This window comes from Gossypium hirsutum, chromosome D12 (assembly GCF_007990345.1).
Source record: "Gossypium hirsutum isolate 1008001.06 chromosome D12, Gossypium_hirsutum_v2.1, whole genome shotgun sequence".
NCBI lineage: Eukaryota > Viridiplantae > Streptophyta > Magnoliopsida > Malvales > Malvaceae > Gossypium > Gossypium hirsutum.
The window spans coordinates 23,665,022-23,674,485 of NC_053448.1; the positions used below are offsets into that span (position 1 = coordinate 23,665,022).

Genomic DNA, 9,464 nt, shown 5'->3' on the forward strand with positions numbered 1-9,464 from the left:
TATTATATTATTATAATATTATATTATTATTATATACATAAAACAAAAGAAAAAGAAATGAAAAGAAAGAAACAGAATACAATTCGAAATGGAACAGGGGAGAAACAGAGGAGAAAGAAAGAAAGAAAAAGTAAAGAAGAAAATTAGGGATTTTAAGGTTCAATTTCAAATTGGTAAGTCAAATTAAGTCCTTCTCTTGAAATCTTTGAGTTTTTATAATTCTAGATCAAAATACTAGCAAGTATATGTTGAAATTTTGAAAGTTAGTAGAATTTTTTTTATGTAGTTTATATTGAATTAGTGGATGAATTAGAGGTTGAGTAGATGGAAATTCAAACTAGGATTGGGAAAAAGATTAAATTGATAAATAAGTTATAATTTTAATGTAAAATTATAAGAAATTCGAAATTAAGGTTTATTAGTGAAAATTTGAGAGTTAAGCCAAGTTGTAAGTAGAATTTAAGTAAAAATAATGTATAGATTGTAATAGAAATGGAAATAATTTTAGTTATGAATTAAATTGAAATATTAGCTAAGGTAAGAAATTATGAAATTATTAAATCATATATGTTGATTCTTATTAAATCATATAGGAAAGTTATTTGATTGTTTTTCTAATATATAAATGTTATGTGCTTTATATGAAATTGAAGAAAAAGGAAAAGAGAAGGCTAAGGAGTGAAGGAAGATATCATCTCAACCTTTTTGTTGTAAGTACTACAAGCTTATTTTTTTAAAATTATTTTATTTAAATGCTTATATTATAGTATAGAATTATTTGGAAATAAAATAAAATAAAGTAAAATAAAAGATTACGGAATTATGAAATTTGTAAAGAAAATTATAGATGGAAAGTATGTAGTGGTATATTGATTGAACATTAAGTAAATATTGTGACAAAAGTGTATATATGTGAAAATGGTGTGATAATTGTGAATTGTGAAATGTGCACTAAATTGTAATGATGGAGAAATGAGAAATCTTTTTTGAAATAATTCTATAAAGTATTTAATTGAATGAGATTTAGTTTTAATGCCCAAGTAGGTGGAATTTAGAACTACCAGGATATTAGTGGCATGCCATTAAGGAACTTTAGCGCGCTCTCTGATTATTAGCACTTCAGTGCTCTCTGACTACTAGCACGTTGGTGCTCTCTGATTTTAGCACGTTAGTGCTCTCTGTTTAGCACATCTGTGCTCTCTGTATAGCACTTTAGTGCTCTCTGTTCATTAGTGCATACCAATGCACCTCTGTATTTGTTCCGTATATCCGGTGTGTTCTATAAAATCTACTTTGGGCTAAGATTATGATTTGTGGAAAAGCGAATCATTAAAATGCTAAGGTAAGTTTTATGAAGCTTATACGTACGTAAATACGTAATAACAGAATGAGTTTGACATATTTTGTTAAGATTTATTTATTCTTGTAGTGCTTACTAAGCCTTCACCGGCTTAACGCTTTTAATTTTAACGCGTAAGTACAGTTTGACTCGAAGAGGTAAAGTCAGGATAGAAGATCTCTCATCTCATTACATCTTCAAGAGCTTCAGAAGTAGGTACCATATTTTGAATTAAAATGGCATGTACATAGACAGTCAGTTATGCTTCCATGTGTTAGGAATTAAAATGTAAACTCTTGGACTTCTATCTATTTTTAGGTATTTTACGTATTTTGGTATATATATATATGAAATGAATTAGTAAAACTATATGTATGTTTGCAAATATGGTTGGTAAGTTATAATGCTATGTATAAATGTTTTGTTTAAACAATATCTAGCCATAATCGTTTTGGCACCAAATGTAATAGTCTTATACCGGGTCTGTATGGTTAGATCAGGTATAGGGTTGTTACATTTATTGGTATCAGAGCCTAGGTTTTCTGAATTCTTGGGTCGAGAATGAGTCTATCTGTACATGCCATTTTATGTATTGATGTGATGAGATGAGGTTTATTTATTTAATTGTATAATTTGTGATTTATTGTGAATATTGTAGAAATTTAAAGATGTCAAATAGATCTCGTGAAGAGTCAGAAAATGAAGTTGAGAGTAGAGCGCTAAACTTTGATAGAGAAAGAAATCAACAGAGAGCTGAAGCTTGAAGTGAATCGGTAAACTTGGGGGATGATAGGGAGAGTGGATTGGAAGAAAGAACTCAGACCGAAACTGAGCCGATACTGCCTAGAGAAGAAGTTCCAATTGCAGCTTTGTTACAAACAATGAATCAGTTATTACAGCAAGTGGTAAGAACTAATAATGTTCCACCTGTTCCACCACCATCTTCTTCTGCTGCTGTTCCATATCCACAACCATCTATAACTAGTCATCGATCTCCCTTAGAGAGAATAAGAAAATATGGGGCTGAAGAGTTTAAAGGAAAGAAAGATGATGATCCAACTGAGGTTGAAGAATGGTTAGAAAATAGTCAAAGAATATTTGAAGAATTGCAGTGTACAGGGGAGGAAAAGCTGAAATGTGCAGTATCTTTATTAAAGGGTGAGACTTATCAATGGCAGACCACTGTCATGAATATTCATTCTGTAGAAAAAATTAATTGGAACTTCTTTGTGTCTGAATTTAGAAAGAAATATGTGAGTCAACTTTATCTGGAGAAGAAGAAAAGGGAATTTCTAGATTTGAAGAAGCATAACATGTCTGTTGCTGAATATGAACGTGAATTTATCAGATTAAGTAAATATGCTAAGGAATTAATAGCAGATGAAGCTGATATGTGCCGAAGATTTGAGTGGGGATTGAATGAAGAAATTTATGTTCCTCTTATACCATTACATCTACAAGAATTTCCTATTTTGGTTGATAGAACACAACGACTGGAAGAAGGGTTAGCTCGTTCGAAAGAGAAGAGTTTTGGGAATAGATTAGCAACTAGTTCTGCACTACCACCGTCTTCAAAAAGAGTGAGGGATTCTAGAGGTTATAAGTACACTTCTCCTATTGTTGAGCAAAGATCCAGAAGTCAGACAAGACAAACTCAGCAGGCGATTTCTATAGGTAGTACTGGGGGTTTTAGAAGAAAACCAACATTTCCATTATGTGAGTATTGTGGAAGATATCATTGGGGAGAATGTCGACTAAATTCCTGAGCTTGTTTCCGATGTGGATCGAGAGATCATTAGATTAAAGATTGTCCAAAAATGTCAGAAAGTGTTACCGAACAGTCTACGAGAGGTAGTTCAGTTCCACAAAGAGGTAAAAGACCTGGAATTTCTGATGGCGCTCATAGTGGTACAAGATCGGTGAGAGAAATAGCTAGATCTAAAGCACAGGCACCTGCCAGGATGTATGCCATTCGTGCCAAAGAAGATGCTGAGGCACCAGATGTTATTACTGGTACATTTTCTTTACTTGATACAGATATTACTGCTTTGATTGATCCTGGTTCTACGCATTCATACATATGTACAAAGTTAGTGTCTGTCAAAAATTTACCTGTTGAATTTACTAGATTTGCGGTTAAAGTTTCAAACCCCCTCGGCCAGCATGTTATAGTGGATAAAATTTGTAAAAATTGTCCATTGATGGTAAAGGGCCATTGTTTTCTAGCTGACTTGATGCTATTGCCTTTTGATGAATTTGATGTGATTTTGGGGATGGATTGTCTAACTCAACATGATGCATTAGTGAATTGTAAACAAAAGTACATTGTAATAAAATGTCAGAATGGTGAATTGCTTCGGGTTGAATCTGATAAACTAAATGGGTTGCCTAGTGTGATTTCAGTCATGACAGCATTGAGGTATGTCAGAAAAGGGTGTAATGCATATCTTTCTTATGTATTGGACACCAAAGTATCCGAGTCAAAAATTCAGTCAGTGTCGGTTGTGTGTGAATTTTCTGATGTGTTTCCAGAAGAATTACCTGGGTTACCACCGGAAAGAGAGGTAGAATTTTCTATAGATTTAATTCCGGGTACAACTCCGATCTCTATAGCACCTTACAGAATGGCTCCTACTGAGTTGAAAGAGCTGAAATCACAGTTACAAGAGCTTACTGATAGGGGTTTTGCTCGTCCTAGTCACTCGCCCTGGGGTGCGCCGGTTCTGTTTGTGAAAAAGAAAGATGGAACTTTAAGATTATGTATTGACTACCGACAACTCAATAAAGTTACAGTAAAGAATAAATACCCATTGCCTCAGATTGATGACTTGTTTGACCAGCTGAAGGGTGCCACCGTATTTTCAAAGATTGATCTTCGATCGGGTTACTACCAGTTACGAGTAAAGGAGTCTGATGTACCGAAGACAACTTTTAGAACCAGGTATGGGCACTATGAGTTTCTTGTGATGCCGTTTGGACTGACAAATGCACCTGCTGTATTCATGGACCTGATGAACAGAATATTCAGACCGTACTTAGACAGGTTTGTGGTAGTATTTATTGATGATATTCTGGTTTATTCTCGAGATGCAAACGAGCATGCAGACCATTTGAGAATTGTACTGCAAACTTTGCGTGAAAAGCAGCTGTATGCTAAATTTAGCAAATGTGAGTTTTGGCTTCGTGAAGTTGGGTTTCTTGGACATATTGTATCTGCTGAAGGCATCAGAGTAGACCCGAGTAAAATTTCAGCTATTGTCAATTGGAATCCGCCGAAGAATGTATCTGAAATCAGAAGTTTTCTAGGGCTAGCTGGATATTGTAGGAGATTTGTACAGGGATTTTCTATGATAGCTTCACCGATGACACGTCTATTGCAAAAAGATGTAAAGTTCGAGTGGACTGATGAATGTCAGTAGAGTTTTGACAGATTGAAAGATCTACTAACAAAAGCACCCGTTCTAGTCCAGCCTGAACCGGGTAAGGAATTTGTTATTTACAGTGATGCTTTATTAAATGGTTTAGGTTGTGTTTTGATGCAAGAAGATAAAGTAATAGCCTATGCTTCAAGACAACTAAAACCACATGAAAAGAATTACCCGTTACATGATCTTGAATTGGCAGCTATTGTGTTTGCATTGAAAATATGGCGACATTACTTTTATGGTGAAAAATGTCATATCTATACTGATCATAAAAGTTTAAAGTATCTGATGACACAAAAAGATTTGAACTTGAGACAATGCAGGTGGCTCGAATTGTTAAAAGATTATGATCTGGTTATTGACTATTATCCAGGTAAGGCTAATGTAGTTGCTGATGCTTTAAGCTGAAAACCTCTATTTGCTTTACGAACTATGAATGCTCAGCTGTCATTGTCTGATGATGGTACACTTACAGTTGAATTGAAAGCTAAATCGATGTTTCTACAGCAAATTTATGAAGCATAGAAAAATGATGATGAATTACAGGCTAAACGGGTACAATGTGAGTCAGGTAATGATTCAGAATTTCAAATTGGGATTGATGGTTGTTTATTATTCAAAGGTAGAGTGTGTGTACTGAAAGATCCAGAACTTGTGCAGAAGATTTTACACGAGGCACACAGTGGTATTATGTCCGTACATCCGGGAAGTAATAAAATGTATAATGATTTGAAGAAGATGTACTGGTGGCCAGGAATGAAACGTGATATTTCTGAGTTTGTATCAAGATGTCTGATATGTCAACAAGTGAAAGCAGAACATCAGGTACCCTCGGGATTACTCCAGCCAATTACTATACCAGAGTGGAAATGGGAAAGAATTACTATGGATTTTGTGGCGGGATTACCATTATCACCGAAGAAGAAAGATGCCATTTGGGTGATCGTTGATCGACTAACAAAGTCAGCACACTTCATTCCGGTACGTATAGATTATTCTCTGGATAAATTGGCTGAATTGTACGTATCTGAGATTGTCAGGTTACATGGAGTGCCAAACTCTATTATCTCTGATAGAGATCCCCGATTTACATCTCGTTTCTGGGAAAAATTACAAGAAGCTCTGGGTACTCAATTGCATTTCAGTACTGCATTTCATCCTCAGACAGATGGCCAATCCGAACGTGTAATTCAGGTATTAGAAGACATGCTTCGATGTTGTGTACTAGAGTTTGAAGGTAATTGGGAAAGATATTTGCCTTTGATTGAGTTTGCCTACAATAATAGTTATCAGTCCAGTATTAAAATGGCACCGTACGAGGCTTTGTATGGTCGGAAATGTAAAACACCATTATATTGGACTGAACTCAGTGAGAAAAAGATATTTGGAGTTGATTTGGTTCGAGAAACTGAAGAAAAAGTAAAGGTGATTCGAGATAGTTTGAAAGCAGCTTCTGATCCACAAAAATCATATGCAGATCTTAAAAGGAAGGAGATAGAATTTCAGGTTGGCGATAAAGTATTCTTGAAAGTATCACCTTGGAAAAAAGTCCTTCGGTTTGGTCGTAAAGGTAAATTGAGCCCACGGTTCATCGGCCCATATGAGATTACTGAACGGATTGGACCTGTTGCATACCGGTTAGCTTTGCCGCCAGAACTTGATAGAATTCATAATGTTTTTCATGTATCCATGTTAAGGCGGTATCGGTCAAATCCTTCACATGTTATTTATCCGACAGAGGTTGAGATTCAGCCCAATATGACTTACAGTGAAGAACCAATCAAAATTTTGGCACGATAGACAAAAGAATTAAGAAACAAAAAGATACATCTAGTGAAAGTTCTTTGGCAACGACATGGAATTGAAGAGGCTACTTGGGAACCGGAGGAAACAATGAGGAAACAATATCCACACCTCTTTACCGGTAAGATTTTTGAGGACGAAAATCCTTAAGGGGGGAGAGTTGTAATGACCCATTTTCAGTAAATCAGAATAGTGGTTTCGTAACCACAAATCCGAGTTAGAAAGAAAATTTATTTTAATGTTGTGATATGGTCTATATTATGATAGGAAGGTTGCATGAAAATTTTGATAATAAAACTTTATTGATTATATGGTAAAATTTATTTAAATAGATTAAATAAAAAAATACATTTCCGGGACTTTGTTCCGGTAAATCAGATTTGTAAATATTTATTATAAATATTTACTAAGTTAGTTGTGTGTCTAATTATGTTTTGACTAGGAGAATTTGATGTAATTAGAAGTAATTAGAAAAAAGGGATTAGATTGAAATAAGTCTGAAAGTTTAATTATAAATTAAAGAAAGTTAAAAGGACCAAATAGGCAATTAGGCCTTTTTCTAAAATTGAGGTGGCATAACAAATGAAATATCTAAGATATTTTTTTTAATTTAAGTTATATATATTATATTATGTTATTTAATTAATAAGTAAGTTATTATATTATATTATTATTATATACATAAAACAAAAGAAAAAGAAATGAAAAGAAAGAAACATAATACACTTCGAAACGGAACAGGGGAGAAACAGGGGAGAAAGAAAGAAAGAAAAAGTAAAGAAGAAAATTAGGGATTTTAAGGTTCAATTTCAAATTGGTAAGTCAAATTAAGTCCTTTTCTTAAAATCTTTGAGTTTTTATGATTCTAGATCAAAATACTAGCAAGTATATGTTGAAATTTTGAAAGTTAGTAGAATTTTTTTTATGTAGTTTATATTGAATTAGTGGATGAATTAGAGGTTGAGTTGATGGAAATTCAAACTAGGATTGGGAAAAAGATTAAATTGAGAAATAAGTTACAAGTTTAATGTAAAATTATAAGAAATTCGAAATTAAGGTTTATTAGTGAAAATTTGAGAGTTAAGTCAAGTTGTAAGTAGAATTTAAGTAAAAATAATGTATAGATTGTGATAGAAATGGAAATAATTTTAGTTATGAATTAAATTGAAATATTAGCTAAGGTAAGAAATTATTAAATTATTAAATCATATATGTTGATTCTTATTAAATCATATAGGAAAGTTATTTGATTGTTTTTCTAATATATAAATGTTATGTGTTTTATATGAAATTGAAGAAAAAGGAAAAGAGAAGGCTAAGGAGTGAAGGAAGATATCATCTCAACATTTTTGTTGTAAGTACTACAAGCTTATTTTTTTAAAATTATTTTATTTAAATGCTTATATTATAGTATAGAATTATTTGGAAATAAAATAAAATAAAGTAAAATAAAAGATTATGGAATTATGAAATTTGTAAAGAAAATTATAGATGGAAAGTATGTAGTGGTATATTGATTGAACATTAAGTAAATATTGTGACAAAAGTGTATATATGTGAAAATGGTGTGATAATTGTGAATTGTGAAATGTGCACTAAATTGTAATGATGGAGAAATGAGAAATCTTTTTCGAAATAATTCTATAAAGTATTTAATTGAATGAGATTTAGTTTTAATGCCCAAGTAGATGGAATTTAGAACTACCAGGATATCAGTGGCATGCCATTAAGGAACTTTAGCGCGCTCTCTGATTATTAGCACATTAGTGCTCTCTGACTACTAGCACGTTGGTGCTCTCTGATTTTAGCACATTAGTGCTCTCTGTTTAGCACATCTGTGCTCTCTGTATAGCACTTTAGTGCTCTCTGTTCATTAGTGCATACCAATGTACCTCTGTATTTGTTCCGTATATCCGGTGTGTTCTATAAATCTACTTTGGGCTAAGATTATGATTTGTGGAAAAGCGAATCATTAAAATGCTAAGGTAAGTTTTATGAAGCTTATACGTACGTAAATACGTAATAACAGAATGAGTTTGACATATTTTGTTTAGATTTATTTATTTGTTTATTCTTGTAGTGCTTACTAAGCCTTCACCGGCTTAACGCGTTTAATTTTAACGCGTAGGTACAGTTTGACTCGAAGAGGTAAAGTCAAGATAGAAGATCTCTTATCTCATCACATCTTCAAGAGCTTCAGAAGTAGGTACCATATTTTGAATTAAAATGGCATGTACATAGACAGTCAGTTATGCTTCCATGTGTTAGGAATTAAAATGTAAACTCTTGGACTTCTATCTATTTTTAGGTATTTTACGTATTTTGGTATATATATATGAAATGAATTAGTAAAACTATATGTATGTTTGCAAATATGGTTGGTAAGTTATAATGCTATGTATAAATGTTTTGTTTAAACAATATCTGGCCATAATCATTTTGGCACCAAATGTAATAGTCTTATACCGGGTCTGTATGGTTAGATCAGGTATAGGGTTGTTACATAACATATCAACTCTCATTTCACACCTTCGCCGACTCCAGATCTTACCTGACGATATATATATTCTTTTCTCTTAGAACATCGTAGGTACTTCTCAAAAGAATATATAAACAAAGCCCAGTTTTAACGGGCTTCCTCTTCAAACAAACATTTAACATTTTTCCACGGAATGGTTGTTCATAGATATTATTCATTGGCAGATACTTTCTAACTGATCTTACATTTGGCAGATTCTCATACTAAGTTTCGTAACTATTAGACCACAAATCAGATCATATATTGATCCAAAACTAAAACAAACTCATATTAATGATGAAACCTTGTAGATCATTCAGAATAATTGCAAACATCTATGTTACATAACACAAGAACACCCAAACTGACAAACAGCTCA

General features: G+C 33.0%; 1 long non-coding RNA gene across 1 annotated transcript; it reads left to right on the top strand.

Moving 5' to 3' along the window:
- Positions 1-7,336: 7,336 nt before the first annotated feature.
- LOC121224504 (uncharacterized) lies at positions 7,337-8,878 on the top strand. Its single transcript, XR_005922142.1, has 3 exons — positions 7,337-7,384; positions 7,865-7,921; positions 8,696-8,878. It is a non-coding gene; the product is annotated as an uncharacterized lncRNA (long non-coding RNA).
- The last annotated feature ends 586 nt before the right edge of the window (positions 8,879-9,464 follow it).